This window comes from Dermacentor variabilis, chromosome 1 (genome assembly GCF_050947875.1).
Source record: "Dermacentor variabilis isolate Ectoservices chromosome 1, ASM5094787v1, whole genome shotgun sequence".
In the NCBI taxonomy this organism is placed as follows: domain Eukaryota; kingdom Metazoa; phylum Arthropoda; class Arachnida; order Ixodida; family Ixodidae; genus Dermacentor; species Dermacentor variabilis.
In genome coordinates this window covers 133,729,876-133,745,893 of record NC_134568.1, presented here as the reverse complement: position 1 = coordinate 133,745,893, position 16,018 = coordinate 133,729,876, and the positions used below count along the sequence as shown (strand labels likewise).

The following is a 16,018-nucleotide window of genomic DNA, read 5'->3' as shown; positions in this document are numbered from 1 at the left end:
GAATATAAGTACAAAAAAAGTTTGAATATAAAAAAGTTTCAGAGAAAATATCACTTTGTTTGTAAACTACTGGGATTCAAGCACTTCTCGGACAGAGGGGGGGGGGGGCACCTATGTAAAGTGTTCAGACGACTGGGAAACATCTGTCACGGGTTGTCATGTTGCAGGTGCTCTACGAGCCAGTGCTCAACAAAAGCTTCTATTGTGCTGCAGTCGTGCACTCAGATGATTGTATTTTTCTTCATACGACGCAAGAAGTAAGCGGTATAGGCTACCTGGAGGCGGATGTAGTGAGGGAGTGCGTCTAGTGTGCGGTTGATCTTGAGGTTTACAGACAAGCTCAGCACAGAGTTAGTGTTATACCATGAAGACGACTCGCCATGGTCATCAAGCTATGTCGTGCGACATAACTTGTTTCGCAGGCGGCAAAGGAGACTCTTAGCATCCCATGACGAGAAGTCAACAGGTGTGAGGGACCCTAAATCGTTGCCTCAGCTGCCAGCCTTGCCAGCTACTTTATTGCCTATTGTACCAGTATATGGCTTGGAATCTATTGTAAATCAACCTGACTACCACAAATGTTTTAGTAATTCCATAGTAGAGTGAGGATGAGTCACATCGGAAGAAAAATATATTGCTTCAGTGTATTGGGGACTGTCCGAAGACATGATAGAAAAATGACCCATTCGCTGCCGTACGCACTTTTGGCATCAAATTTGAAAGCTTGAAGAGTGCTTGGTAGTTTCGTCACTTTAGATGACGTCTTGTGTAACAACCGATCCCTGTGTCATACGCGGTAATGTAGAGAGCAATTGTCAAAATAGCATGTGCCGAAAATCCCTCTGAAAAAAAAAAAAACATGGATCGTTCTTTCAACTTGCTCATATTCAGTAGAGCCAGAAATTAAGCCTTTAGAACTTGCAACCTCACCGAAAGCGTAATCGTTTGCTTAAAACACTTCATTGAGGCACTTCTTGCTTTAAATGTAAAGGCGCACTGCGCCCGTTACTTGTCATCAAAAAATGCTGCGATGTGACCGCAAATCTGCAATTCAGCGCAAGACATTTCTTTGACGCCTAGGTCTTGCAGGCTGCAGAGTACATGAACATGGCTGACTGTATAAATAGGATACGCACTAATTGAGTAGTTAGAGCTAATTGAGTAGTTAAAAATAATTATAACATTTTTGTGAAGTCATTGCACAGGTGCACGTACATATGTACAATACATGCACGAAGGCAGTAAATGAGACAAACCCCAGATAAATCGGAGAAGTCTGGTGACCTTTCTTTGCACAATCACCGTAAATGTAAAGGCCAATTCTGACCTGTCAAAAGGAAAAGAAAGATGTGGGTTCATCCAACCCACGTGCATATCGCGTCGTATTACGTAACTCAAGACAGTTGATGCAACTTCCCCTTTGTTGCACCTCGTTGCATCTCACCTGCGCTTCCGCCAGTCTTCCGAAATGGATGGGTTCCCCTCCTCGAGACTACAGACCTACATGTCAACGAAGTGACGCCGCTTACCGCCATAGGTCAGTAGCAAACAACTCTGCTTCAAGCGACTCTGGGCTGTGTTCCGTCGGTCCAAACATATCACTAATTTTACTTGGCAATTTCCCATTTTTAAAAGAACAAATGTGACTCCTTTCCGCGCGCCGAGAAGCGTAATCATTAAAATATACAACGCGAAAAAATTGCATCATGAATACCATTCTGATATTGCAGTTGGGGTCAGAACATTGTGCCCTCCTCCCCCCCCCCCCCCAAGAAAAAAGAAGAACGAAAGAAATTGAAAGGGGGCGTGCAGTATGTTGTTTTTTATTTATTTTATTTGTACATACTGCAGCCCGATCGGGCTATTGCAGGAGTGGGGGTGAAAAGCAGAGCGATGAAAATAATAAATACAGGCAATATGAACAATATAAAGCAATACAAATCAAAACTATTCAATGGCTGCCAAGAATAAGTTAAAAGTTCAAAGTGAGATTGCGAAACTTTTTCAGGTTTATTTATAAGCAATGAGCTTCGACAGTTGTCGCCGACAGCTCGCTCTCGACTTTTTTTATTTCAGCCGAATCAAAAACTAATTGTACAGAAACAACAGACGATGATTGTCAACGTAAGTGCACATTGTGCTGTTTATTACTACCATAGTACTTCGCTTGTCTCTTTGTTCTTATTATTTTTTTCCGTCTAGTTGAAACATCGTTGTGTTGTTTGACGGCTGCACCTTTCAATCCAGCGCAGGTATGAAAGCGAGACGCGCGGCTGGGCGCGAAATTGGTCGCAAACGTGTGTCTCACTTTTTGCAGTATTGCACAACAAGCAACACCGGGCGCGTCTTTTCTGCCGCCTACATAGGCCGATCCCGAAAGCGGCGCGCCGACCCATAGCGTCTATCACGAGGGAAGGTTGAGTGAAGCTCAGCGCTTTGACTAAGTAAATTATTGCGAAGTGACGCACGTGGCAAGTGCCTCATAACACTAGCTTGCATGAAGGTTGCATGATTATTCTTCTGTTGAGCTTGTGCTCTGCATGCGCCTTTATTGGGCAGTGCATCGGGCTGCTGCGCTGGAATACCTATAGCATATTGTACCCTCAACCAGGTGAATATTCTTTTTTAGTGTGCGACAGCTTGTGTTAACACGCACTTGCTCTCTCTCATACAAGAGTTTATATGATGCGAAGGTGCACAATGCGAGGGTATGAGACCCCCCACTAAGCCGTTGAGGAGAGAAACCCAGTGGTCGACCGACCGGCCCATGCCAAACCAAATAGAGGTAGTAAAAAGAAAGCGTCGTTTGAAACGTAAAGTATGTGAGGGTATCGGGCCGACGCCAGGTGGCGTAGAGTCGCAGGCACGAGGCGGTGGGCAACTGTGTAGAGTAGCAGGCACGGGACGGTAGGCAACGGTGTGTGGCGGGGAGGGAGAACATGGAGCGCGTGTGTGCGCGGTCGGCATGCGGGGAGCGCGCGACAACGAACTGAGTGAGTGAAGTAAGCGGCGGTACGGAACGCAGACTGCGTGTGTGGGCGTGCGCCGAGGATTTCTCGAAATAAAGAACGTACTCGACAACTATGTCCCGTATAGTTAAAATCTTTCAATAAAAACATCTGGATTCTCACCAGTCGCCCTGTAACTGGTTGTGTCCATTTGAAGTAGAGAAAGGTGGCTAATAAATTTAACCAAATCGCACCCAAAAATAAAACTATTCTCGAGTTTAACGAACTTTATCTATGACTCGTGTGGCAGCTGCGAATTACAGGCATGCAGAAGTGTTTCATGCATGAAAAATACGTAGACTGTATAATTTAACGGCAAAATTGAGGGAATATTTCGCAAGTACAGCCCATTGAATTTTGTTGTAAAGAAGCCCAAAACTGATTCATACGTGTATACAGGGTATCCCACGTAATTTTAGGCAAACATTTAAAATATGGAAATTTCAAGTAGATGGACAGTACCAAAGTATTCTTGTTTGGCGTCGCTTGTAGATACCTAGATAATTTCTCGCATTCCGCTTAATCACATAATTAGCCTTCATTAATTAATCAACTTTCGGAATATTATAATTAGTGTCAGTTAGGAAATTGTAAAGAAACATAAAAACACCTGATGCATGTTTCTTTTTCTCAATACGGGCTACATAAAAGTGTTTCTCCGAACGTGAGACAAGCCCGCGAATACACGCAAAATTGGCACGTGACTGCCACTCGAGGCAATTTGTGTGTATTCGCGGGATTCTTTCCCGCTCGGAAAACCACATTAATATAGCACGTATTAAGCAACACAAAACTGTATGGGGAGTTTTTCAAGTCACTCCCCAATTTTCTCATTGGATTTTTCGTCTAATTATAATATTTGATAAGTTAAATAATTAAGACTGATTAAATAATTAGGCGGACTAAAAAAATCTGAGTATCTCCAAGCCACGTAAACCAAAATTACCTTGGTTCTGTCCACCTATGTGGCATTCGCACATTTTTAAAGTTAGGCTAAAGTTACGTGGGACACCTTATGCGTATGTATGTATGTATGTATGTATGTATGTATGTATGTATGTATGTATGTATGTATGTATGTATGTATGTATGTGTGTGTGTGTGTGTGTGTGTGTGTGTGTGTGTGTGTGTGTGTGTGTGTGTGTGTGTGTGTGTGTGTGTGTGTGTGTGTGTGTGTGTGTGTGTGTGTGTGTGTGTGTGTGTGTGTGTGTGTGTGTGTGTGTGTGTGTGTGTAAAGCCAACAAACGATGAAGTCAAGGAAAGCATCGGGGAAATTAGCTGTGGTAGAGACTGAAATGCAGAAAATAAAGAAAAAAGAAATGGAAGTGGACAGTGGAAGCCGAACCCACAATCTGCGCATTACGCATGCGTTGCCCTATCAATTGTGCTACGACGATGGCTATCAGTCCATCTACTAACTTGTGTATTCATGTTTACCAGATCTATCCCTTATTATGCTAGCCAGCGCCACTCAGAACCATGGTGGGCGGAGGTCGAACATCCTTTTTTGCCCGATGGCGTCAGGCAACTCGTCAACTCAAGAGACCATGCACTCGGCTAAAGAAACCTCGTATGCTACCTACAATGACATCAAGGCTGCCAGATTCAAGACCCTCGCTATTAATGAACGAGAAAGAAGAAAGCGAGGGGCTCAATTTTTTAAATCTTGATCATATAAAGCTAACGGGCAATGAAGCCAAAGAAAGCATCGTGGAAATTAGCTGTGGTTGAAGGCAAAATCTGGGGAAAAGAAGATATGGTTGATCCCTCTTTCATAGGGATCGTTAGTACACGAAAGTGAAACGTGTCTTCGCAGAAGCTGCGGCATGTTTGCTTCGTGAGCTGACGGTCAGCTGCAGCTAAACGCGCTCGATTTGCGGGTTGGCGACCATGTTGCAGGTTTGCTTGGCACGCGGCGTCTTGTTGGCGAGTGGCGTCCTGCTGCCGAGTCGCTTCGGCGAAGGTGCGAGTATTTTGGTCAGACTCCGTAGTGTCATGGGCCGTCAGTTGAGCTGCGACAGCTGAGCTTCAGGGATGCGAGTGGCAGAGTTCGCACCGTGCACCGCGAACGCTTGAAGGTGTACTGCTTCACGGTAGCGTGTCTCTCGCCGGACCAAAACGAGATTCGCCCAACGACATTGTTGCCTTTCCGCACCGCTCAGCCAAGCAGTTTTCTTAGTCGGTGCCTTACAAGCGAAGCAGTAGGCGGCGGGTAAGCACTGCTAATGCTTGTTGAAGCTGGAATCCGTAGGCGACGCCTCGTCACCTACGGATCAGCAGGGTTCACGTAACAGCAGGATTTACGTAACACGTGAACTCAGCAGAGCAGGCACGTGCCTAAAGAACGGTCGTATGCTACCTAATGACATCAAAGGTCTCGAATCTGGCAGTCTTAATGTCGTTAGGTAGCATACGAGGGTTTTTTAGCCACGTGCCTGCTCTCCTAAGTTCAGGTGTTATGTGACGCCATCGGATGTTCCACACCGGCCCACCGTGACTCTGAGTGGTGCTAGCTAACATTTCCAATGATAGATAGATAGTTAGATAGAAACTTTATTACAATGGAAAAGATTTGAAGTAGGGGTGGTCAGAGCCTCTCAGACCAGGGCCCCACTGGCCTCTACCATCTGCCTGACCTAGCTAATTAAGGACTTTTGTCCTGCCAGGTCGGAGCGGGCGAGCTGTGCCTCCCACTGCTCCATTGTGTTACTGGTATTTGGCCTATGAGGGTGCTTAGTGCACTCCCAGAATATATGTATTAGGGTAGGTATGCCATCGCACCAAGGACAGTTGGCCCTATAACGAGTGGGATACATGACGTTTAACAATTTTAAATGGGGGAATACCCCGGTCTGTATTTTACGCCAATCGGCGGCCTCCTCCCCCTTAAGTTGTGGGTGAGGCGGTGGGTATTTTCTGCGGACTCCGCACTGGTGAGCAAGAATGTCTTTGGCATTTAAATTGTTGGAATTTTGTGAGAGATAGTGCGGGTGGTTGGGGTTAGAAGAGGACACCGTCGCTCGGTTGGTGAAACCTCGAGCTAACGCGTTACCTTTTTCGTTCCCCTGTACCCCCGCGTGGCCCGGGCACCAGAGTAGGCGATGATGGTGGTTGAAAGATTTGGGGATTATCGCGAGGCTAGTCGCATTCACGTGGCCCTTGAGAAACATGCGACATGTCTCCTGGGAGTCCGTGACCACGACCGAGTCCCTTTGCGAACGCTCCGCGTGAGCGAATGCGATCGCCACTGCTAATAGTTCAGCCGAGGTGGGGGATCCCGCCGTGGCCGACGCGGTAATTTGCTGTTGGCTGATCGCGTTCACGACTGCCAGGGCATACCTCCTTTGGTAGCGCTGCCCGGTCGCCTCTGCATACACAGCTGCGTCCGTGTAGTACGTATTGTACCTATGGTTATTAGTGTACGCTGATTGAATGTGTTGTGCGCGTGCTTTGCGCCTTTCTTTGTTGTACTCGGGAAGCATACTCTTTGGAATTGGGGCTACTGTAATTTTGGATCTCATCCAAGGAGGGAGAGGTACGGCCTGCTCTGTGAGATAAATGGGTATGCTGGGACATTGAGTCTGGCCAATATTGTCCTACCAGTTTTTGTGAAGCTGAGGTGCTCCCTCTGTCGCATCAGGGTGGCCTGCCTCAGTTCGTGGAAAGTATTGTGCACTCCCAAAGCTAACATGCGCTCCGTTGAAGTTCATTTAGGCAGGCCCAGAGCAGCCTTGAAAGCGGTTCGGATTATTGTGTTAGCCTGCTTTTCCTCCTGCCTGTTCAGGATTTGGTACGGTAACCCATACGTGATTCGACTAACCACTAAGGCCTGTACGAGCCTTAGGGTATCGTCTTCTCGCATTCCCACTTTTCGATAAGTCACGCGACGTATCATTTGGGCTATGTTTTTCGCTGTGGATTTGAGTGTCTTGAGTGTCTGCACTGCTCTCCCGTCGCTCTGAAGCCACAAACCCAGGACTTGCATCGTGGGTACCTCTCAGACTGATTGACCCTCAACGACGATGTTAATCGATCCTCTGGATTTGTAGCCTTTCGCGTGTATCCGGATGACCTCAGATTTTTCGGGATAGATCTCGTAAACATGAATACCCAAGTTAGTGGACGAATTGACAGAAGTCGCCGTGGCATAATTGGTAGTGCAACGCACGTGTAATGCATATTTAATGCATATATATATATATATATATATATATATATATATATATATATATATATATATATATATATATATATGCTTCCTAAAAGCTATTGTCGACATTCACCAGTTCAGTAGTTGCATGAAAAACACCTTCAAAAATGCTTTCTCCCCCCACTATTGCTTAGGAAGTCCTATGCATACAGTGTAAAGGCGGAAGAAATACGCAACCCGCACGAAATCGAAAATAAGTGAGTACTGAAAATAGGTGCATAAATATACCTCTTTTTCTTTTTTTCAAGGGAATAGTCCTTACGGCTCGTGCTTTTGGAACAGCTAAATAATTTTTCTGCTAATGTAAGAGTGTCCTTGTTATTTCGTGTCACCTCTTGCCCACTGGTCATTTCGCTCTGCGTTTCGCTCCAATATAGAAGCGGCCGGGTGAACAAGACCAGACTACCGTTGTTCCTCCGGTTCCACTCGGCAACACGGTATCGCCGCTTTGTGACATTAATGTTGTTTACTTCAGAATGCGCGTTGAAAGATTCCTAAACGCAAATAGTGTATTGAAACACGCAGCTTTTGAAACAAAAAAGACGGTATATTTAATGGCTGCAAGATTACGCACGTCTTACCTCGTGCCTACATTCTTATTTTAATACGACATGGGATGCAGGCAAGTTGACGGCAATTCGACAGATGTGCCTCATGGTTGGTTGCGCTGAGATGCCTGGTGATCTCTCGGGCTATTACTTGTACACACTAGCGAGTTTGGCTGCTAGTTACCCTTTTGCATCTAAGTGGAATTGACCGAACCTTTGCTAGGCCTAGTACTTATTCCTGGATGTTTTTGCACAACGATGGAGCGCCGTTTCGCGAACATGGTGAGTGAAAATATATTAACGCCTGCACGCAACGGACTCTCGAAAGTGAAGGTCATTTGGAAGTTGTTGGTGTGAAGTCAGGAATGAGTGGAAACACAGAGTTAGGTGCTACTAAACTATGCGTAAATTTAAATGCATTTAAATAAGAAACACTTCTTGAGCGTGTCTTTATGCGCAATACAGTTTAGTAGAATAATGGTAATGGTACTAAATGCCTATGCTTTTATTCCAGCGCAGTGTCGTCAATCTTACGAAACTGTCTATCATATATTTGTGCATACACAGTGCAATCTGTCCACGAAAGTTTAAATACTGCAAGGAAATCCCTAGTGCGATAAAACAAAACTGGAAACCTTCCTACAAACTGTGCAGCAAATACTGGGACAGCTAGCACAATAAGTAGAGTTGCCATTTGGGATGCAACTTAACATCTTCCGGATAAGAGGTCTTCCCAAGATGCCAGAACAAATAGGGCGCACAACTAAGGCAAGCACAAGCATACCTTAATTATGGCGTAAAAGACGCCAAACCACATGAAGAAACGACCGGACAGAAATAGCGCCACTCGTCACTAAGTTTGTTCAGGGAATGCAGGTACAGGTGTTAGCAAGCGCAAGCGCGTGTGCTCACTCACATCAGACCAGTTAGCTACGAAAATAACATTTTCGGCAGGGCAATTGATAATCAGGAGAATAGGCCATAAGTGAAGTCGGCAGCCGAAGCAGCCGGGCGTGGGAAAAGAACTGAAGTGAACAAACTGGGACTTGAACATGCATTGAGCGAGGTTCGTTGTTTTTTTTTTCTTTTTGCCTGTTGTCCTGCTCGATATTGAGCGCGCACTGAGCGAGACGCGTTGAGCTGCAGCGAAGTGAAGAAGTCGGCGACCGAATATTCGATGAAGTCGGCTACACAGGAGTTCACAAAAGTACATTCCTGCGTATGCGTCATTTTATAAAAACATTCCCGTCATAAGCGTTTCGTTTTGCATAACATTTGCATTGCACATTCGCGCAAACATCTAAAAGAGCTTCGCTTAACACAGATTCCTACGTAAGCGTGAGATACGCGCAACCGATAACAAACAAGTAGCTTCGAATACATAATCGGATTCTAATCCAAGGCCTCTTCAGCAATGTAGATGTCGCTACAGTGCATGAATGCTAATCCCATTACCGGTGGCACTCACCGTGTGATGCGTTCTGCGAGGATTTTTTTCTGTTGTCTCTTTTTCTTTTTTTAATCGGTAGTCGCGCGCTGTTGTGGCTTGTTTTCTCCTGTTTTCGTCTAAGCGGATCTGCGAGAAGGAGGAACCACAGAGGTGCACGAGTGCCGTCTCTTTTGCTCGCTGCCGTCTGGTCCGGAGGTGCACACCAAACTTAACGCGGCGACGCTCGTTCCTCGCACTTACTCAGAGGGCGCGTGCGCTTCCCGAAGCATACCCGCGCAAGTTTAGCCCCTTGCCATGCTTTCCATGGACGTGTTCTTCTGGTCGAGCCTGCGCTTTGCGCCGCTCATTGCTTTGTTCGCCAGCCTCACCTGGGCCTTCTTGCGGCAACGTGCACGGGCGTCGGAAGATAAGAAAAGGGTAGGGCTGTCAATTTATTCTGTAGATCGCTTTTATACTTGCTGTACGTGTCCCCGTACTTAGCGAGTAGTAAAGTTCGGCCTTAACAGTGCGCGTGAAATGTTTTCGTCTTTATTCACGGGAGGGCTGTCCACATCCTCTTCGGAATAGTTGCACCCACCGGAAGTTATTTTAGGCCCAATTTGTTTTGTTTTTCTCAAATACCCCAAAGACATATATGGGCGTCACAAAAGGAGGTGTCAGTATATCCAGGCTAATTACAGTACTCGTTCAGATTACACATGCTAATAAAAAAAGAATACAACGAGAAAGCAGCAAAAAGGAAAGCGAAGTATAGGGATTTCGCAAATAGGTTATAAATTATCAAATAAAGGTAGGTGGGAGGACAGGGATGGGGAGTGAGTAGGCAGCGGCGATGTAGTTATGACATTCTTAATGACTACCGTGGCTCAAACCGCGAAGTCTAGAGAAAGACCCGACTCTTCTTTTTTATTCCCTCGGGTTGCTACGAAGCATCACTTGGGGTTGAAATTAAATGTAAGCATGAAGGCCAGTTTCCCCCATGAAGTGACAACAAAAAATACTCGACTCATGACGTGGTTCTTTGCAGTGATATTGCACTACTGTTATTCCTTGTGCATGATCTCGCTATCTATTCGCGCTATTTTAATGGTATTAGCGGTCCCGTTAGCTGCTCATGGCCTGGCCTTTTCACCGCACCGAAGAGAAGAGACATTTGCTTCGGCTTCCAACGATTGAATGCCCCTCCATGGACCCTTTTCAGTCTTTGCTTGCAATGCTGACGTACAAAAGAAATCTTTCCGAATGGCCCAGTACAATGAGGTCATCTGCCTGACCAAAAAAGGAAAGAAGTAAAATGTGTGTCCATTTTATATAAGGTACAGATCAAGCACGACTTAGCCTTCTGCAAACATTGCTTATGTGTGCCTGTAATGAAGCGATGAACCCAGCGTTATAACGCGCTATTTCTACTCTTGAACTTCTGCAACTGTTGTTGCGACCTTCTAATTTGTTGGTGCTGCTATTTCAGCTCTATTGGATAAAATATGTAGTGTAGTTTGTTTTCTATGTGTTGTCATGCTTAATGTGATGTCTCTTATAACCTTCTTTCTTATGTTTTCTAGTTGCTTATTAGCAGCATTTCATAGTTGACCAAATCCTTGCCTGACATTAAAACTGCCGTACCGTCCGCATACATTGTTGCCTCTACCTTATCAAGCTTTTGGGAAAGGTCGTTAATGTACAAGGCAAACAGTATCACTTCCAACGCTGACCTCTGCGGTACACCATATGAAATAGTTAAGAAGTTAGACGAGATGTTTTCAACGTGTTCAACCTTTCCTCAAGATAGCTCTAAGAGAAATTTAGAATGTCACTACGAACTCCATAGACTTCCAACTTCCTTGGCAAGAATCTGATGATCGACGGTGTCGAGCGCTTTTGTTTACGCCCAGAACAATTCCTCTTACTATTTCTTTGGTATTCAGAAAAGTCTTAATGTAGTTTGTCACACGAGTAACTGCGCTTCTAGTTGATTTATTTTGTCAAGATCAGTGCTGCAGTGTAGCTAAATTAATAATTTTTTTTAGAAACTTAGTAATTCGTTTGGATATAAGCTGTTCGAACCCTGTGTTAACGGTTGAGTGTATCGAAATGGATGTGCTGCTTTCTAACATGAGATTACCGTTCTTAAAAATGGGAGATACCTTAGCTCTTTTCAGCGGATTAGGATACGTACCAGTGTAAAAAGCGCAATAAAAATTTCCGCCAGATATGGGCAGAGTAAATCTTCATTACATTTCATTATACTCAATGATATCCTGTCACACCCTGTGGCTTTACAAGTTGGTGTTGAAATACTTAGGGCCATTACCTCTTCAGCGGCAAGTTAAAGACAAATGAGGGGAAAATGGATTGAAATTGTTTGCTTATTGTAGCTATGTGTGGGCGTATAAATTAATATCAGGAAGCCTCCCTACTGCAAAAACCAGCGTCTTTCAGTGCCTTCTAGTGTGAAAGCAGAACGTTTTTTGGCACTGGATCGCACTGGGTACGCTGGCGCTCGCCGGGACTCACTGGGACACCAGTGAGAACGCTGCATAAGAGTTGGGTCACACTGGAAGAGAGGCTGGTTGCACTCCCCTGGCGCTGGGGCGCACTCGTTTGTGCTGTACAGGCGCTGGTTCTCGCCGCAGTTCGCTGGTTCGCGCTGGAAACTGCGCTGGTTGGCCTTGTGCCACACTGGTTCCAATACGTAAGGGCGAGCGCCGCTGAATATTAAATGCTTCATACAATTTCATCGCTTGATACTAGTCTCTTGCCCTAAATAATGCTACATTTTGGGGTCATAAAACTCTATTTCGTGTCGCAGCTTAGAATAAAGGTGCGTGGGCTGCCCTGTTTATGTAGCACATTTCACACTGAAGGTCATTTTCGTTTTTTGCATTTGCCCTTTTGACTGGGCGGATAGCTAAATTCTTGAACCAAACCACGTAAACGCAGAGGACGCCGCGTTTTTTTAGTAGTTTGCACGCAACATGACTGGGAGTTGTGGCCGTTGTCGCAGTGTTGTGGAGTGTATACATGAACTCCACAAGCCGTTCAGACGCGCTCGAACGGACCCCGAGATCGAAGCCTACCGCTGATTGATATTATCCTGCCGATAAGAAAGCTGAGGCAAATTATGCTCTTCCACTTTCCCTATTGTACTATACACATAAATACATAAATACACATAAATACACATTTTAGCTTTCGACAGCTAACCGCGCCGAGATCGGTCCCCACCGAAGCTTAGGCCTATCGTATCCGCCGAATCTGTCTGAGCGCTATCCGCGCGTCTGGGCTCAGGAATCAACAATTCTAAGAAGGATAAATCGCTCTATATTTCAGCTTTCGCATCGGTGTTTTTAAATACAAACCATTTTTTGTGTGTCTACAGTGCTAGCACAAGAAGCGATCAGCGCCGATGTGACGAGTTATAAACACAGGTATATGCGCTGTCGCCGAAGGCTGCCAGAACTAGCCTGCGCTTCTCTGACGAAGATATACGACTAGACAGACGTGTAGATTGAAGCGCACGAGCGAACCACTGGGCACCACTGAACCACTGCGCACCAGCGAACCACCAACGCACCACTGAACTAAGAAAACGTTGCATATCATTTGCGTGAAGAATAAGAAAGGGCTAGTCGAAATCGGCAGTAACAGCCCACACGGCGTACGGGGTCGGCGGTTCATTTAGGACTTTTTTCGAAGTTAAAATACCAATCGCAAGTGAAAATCGATGTTGTGGCACTTCCAAGCATACCACTGAATACGGACAGCAAATTTTTCTTTCTGGTACAGGCGTGAGGTTTAGTTGCTGGGTGATAGCGCATCTACCACGTATGTGTGAGACGTATCTCAGCGATACTGAAACTGCTTCTCCATTTTGACATGGAAAATTATCCATGCACGTTTATCTGATGGCGTGGCGTAGTCGAGCGAGCTACGCCACGCCAGCAGATAGATGTGCATGGATAATTAGCCATGTCAAAATCGAGAAGCAGTTCTTTCGAAAAGAGACTGCTCAAGTGCGTAGTGTGGTTGCTACCTTTGATCCTGTACCTGAATGGATTTCGCGTCTGGACGCTTGTGTTTGGTTGCCTGAAATTTGAACTTTCATTGGACTGCGTACCATGTGTGCATTTGTTTCTCATGTATGTTCAAATGTAATGTAACAATATTGGTTTGACACTACTCATAATTCCATGCAATAAAGAAAGAAAAAGCTGCCGTGGCGTAGTTGTAAAGTACCGGGCATGGGATCTGTACGTCCAGCGATCGAATTTAGGTCAAAGCAGTTTTTATTTTGCGCTAAAACACTCTCTATTGCTTTCTGTATTCAAAAATATATATACGGTGGCCAGGCACCGCGATTTAACGCGCTAAAGCTGTTTTTTGCATCAGTAACCAGCGCCTCCCAGTACGCCGCGCCTGCCCAGCGCCCCAGCATCCAGCGCGCGACACTGGGCCCATAATCCGGCGTGGCACTGGATACTGGGTACTGGGCTTTGCAATAGGGGCTGGCCTGCTGAGTAATACCTTTATTAACAGAATTATTTACTTCCCACAGCTTTTTTAGTCTCATTTGACTAGCTATGATAGTACGATTACCTATAATAACATTCTCTCACAGCGTCGTAGAAGCGCTAATAGTTTGCTCCTGAATAGCTTGTGTTGATTTCTGTAGCAAACATTATCTTTTTTTTTCCTTTTGCTTTCTATGCCTATATTCCTTGATGCGGGTTAGCTCTAAGGCACTTTGCGTAATCCAAGGGTTGATCGGCTGTTTGCAGCATTTCTTCGCGTGTTCATGGGTTGTCGTTACGCTCTTTGTTATTGCATTATTTAAGATTCCACAAAATTTCGCGCATCGCAGATAAGCTTTCTCGAAGTGAAATTCTATCGGTACGTGCAGATGCTTGACAAAGCGATTTTATTGTTGACGCACTCATGAAGCAAGTAAAAACGCTATTTGGGAACCCGTATGATTCATATAATGTTTGATACGAAATGTTAGAACGATCGAGTTTAGGTTTTAGTTAAGGTCTTCACATACGAGTGCCTCCTTACTTCTGGTGCCCAGCTCATCTAACATACTTTCTAAGGCCCGAAGAAAAAAAGACACTATAGCACTTGGTGAATGGTACACCACGCCGACAGTTATCCCCCAAGAAAATTCAATAAATAGCGCCTCATATTGCAGTGATATATCTGTGGTTAAACGAGAGATAATTATAATTCATGGGGTTGGTGCTGACAAGTAGTAGAGCACCTCCACCCTTTCTTTCGCTAAGTCATAGAAAGCGAACTAAGTTGTCACCTACGTGGTTCACAGATTCCTCAGGCGTAAGCTACGTCTTAGTCTGAGCAATTATATCATACTGAAATTTGTGTTAACAAATAAATATCTGGAGGCTATTAATATGTCTATTAGTTAACGCCACAGATGTTGAGATGTAACAGTGAAAAAGTAATACATTTCGAACACCTGTTCATTTCTTCATTTGTAGCGACTTGCATGTTTTCATGGGCAGTGACGACAAAGCACAAGGTGTAAAACGAATGAAATTTAGTAAACAAACAAGAATGCCCCGTTTACCCGGTCCTTTCATCTCGTATGTCGAGCCGTGATATTTAGACGCAAAGATGTACCATTTGTGTTCCTTCATGACACTGAGAGTATGCAGCCACTTGGTGCACTTATAGACATAGAATACGTTCAGCCAACTTTAAGATTGCGAAAACACGTTTCAGTGTTTAAAGAAGGATGCACTGTAGGGATCGAACACAATCCTGGTTTCGTTTCCCCTTGGGTGTACTACTAAGGTGTACTAATTGTGCTGACAATAACACCTCTCCCTTGCTTGGACTGCAGGATGTTGGCAGCGTGTTTGTTCCAGCAAGTAAACACGCGAGCACTTGGACAAAGAAACGCAGAGGACAACGCTGATTTATTAACCTATAACTTGCTCGACCTGTGCGTTTCTTTACCTTGTGCTCGCGTCTTAACTTGCTGGAACAATCACAATGTCATCATACATACATCATACCCTACAGGATGTTGCTTACTAATAACGTAGCATTAGAGTAGGAAAATGTAAACGCATCACTTCCTTAACTAAAAATTCTGCCTGCGCTTACTAATGCGCATTGCGCAGTATTGAAGTAGCGGCTTCCTAGAACCTCATGCACAGAAACATAACCTAATTCAATAGTCTGTTGCATTCCCGCAACGGCATACGCTATTTAATACCTCTCACAAGCTCCTCAAATGGACAACAAAGATTTTCAGTATAGAAACTGGTATATCTTTGGGAAACTACCCATGCGTCACCTCTTTTTCGATGTTTAATTGGAGCCTATCAATCGTTGCTTAGTGACTGGAAACCCTCACATAAGTTTAAAGCATTACATACTTGCACATGCAGTTGATTCCTGCCCGAAGACGGTATCCTCAAGAGGATTTGCCGCCGGTGTATCCCAATGGCTGGTTTCCTATTATAGAGTCTCAAGAACTCAAGGTCAAACAAGTAAAGCGAGTCGACGTGCTTGGTAAGTTTTAGTGTCGGGGAATTGCTCTTAGACGTGTCCTAGCAAGAGAAAAAGGACAACAACCTTGAGCAAATAGGTTCGGTGATTTAAAAAAGAAACAAAACAAGGTATCGAGGTATTGTTATGTGTTTTTCAGACTCGATTTTACCAGTCTAGGCATTTGGGAGGGTAAACAGCTTGTAAGACGAGGACTAACAAAGAACGACAACATATGCGCTGACTAACGACGTTGTCTTTATTGCAACAAGGCACTGTATAGAACACG

The 16,018-nt window shown here is 44.8% G+C and overlaps 1 protein-coding gene across 2 annotated transcripts in view; it reads left to right on the top strand.

Annotated features, from left to right (window-relative positions):
• The first annotated feature begins 226 nt into the window (after window positions 1–226).
• The window catches only part of LOC142572039 (cholesterol 7-desaturase nvd-like), a 31,001-nt gene continuing 15,209 nt past the window's right edge, over window positions 227–16,018 (top strand). The window contains exons 1-3 of one of the 2 annotated variants that reach the window (XM_075680847.1): window positions 327–350; window positions 1,460–1,537; window positions 15,630–15,753. The gene's annotated coding sequence lies outside the window, so the exon portion shown is untranslated. Of the gene's footprint in view, window positions 351–1,459; window positions 1,538–15,629; window positions 15,754–16,018 lie in introns of both variants that reach the window. The other variant, XM_075680843.1, reaches the window with a different exon arrangement.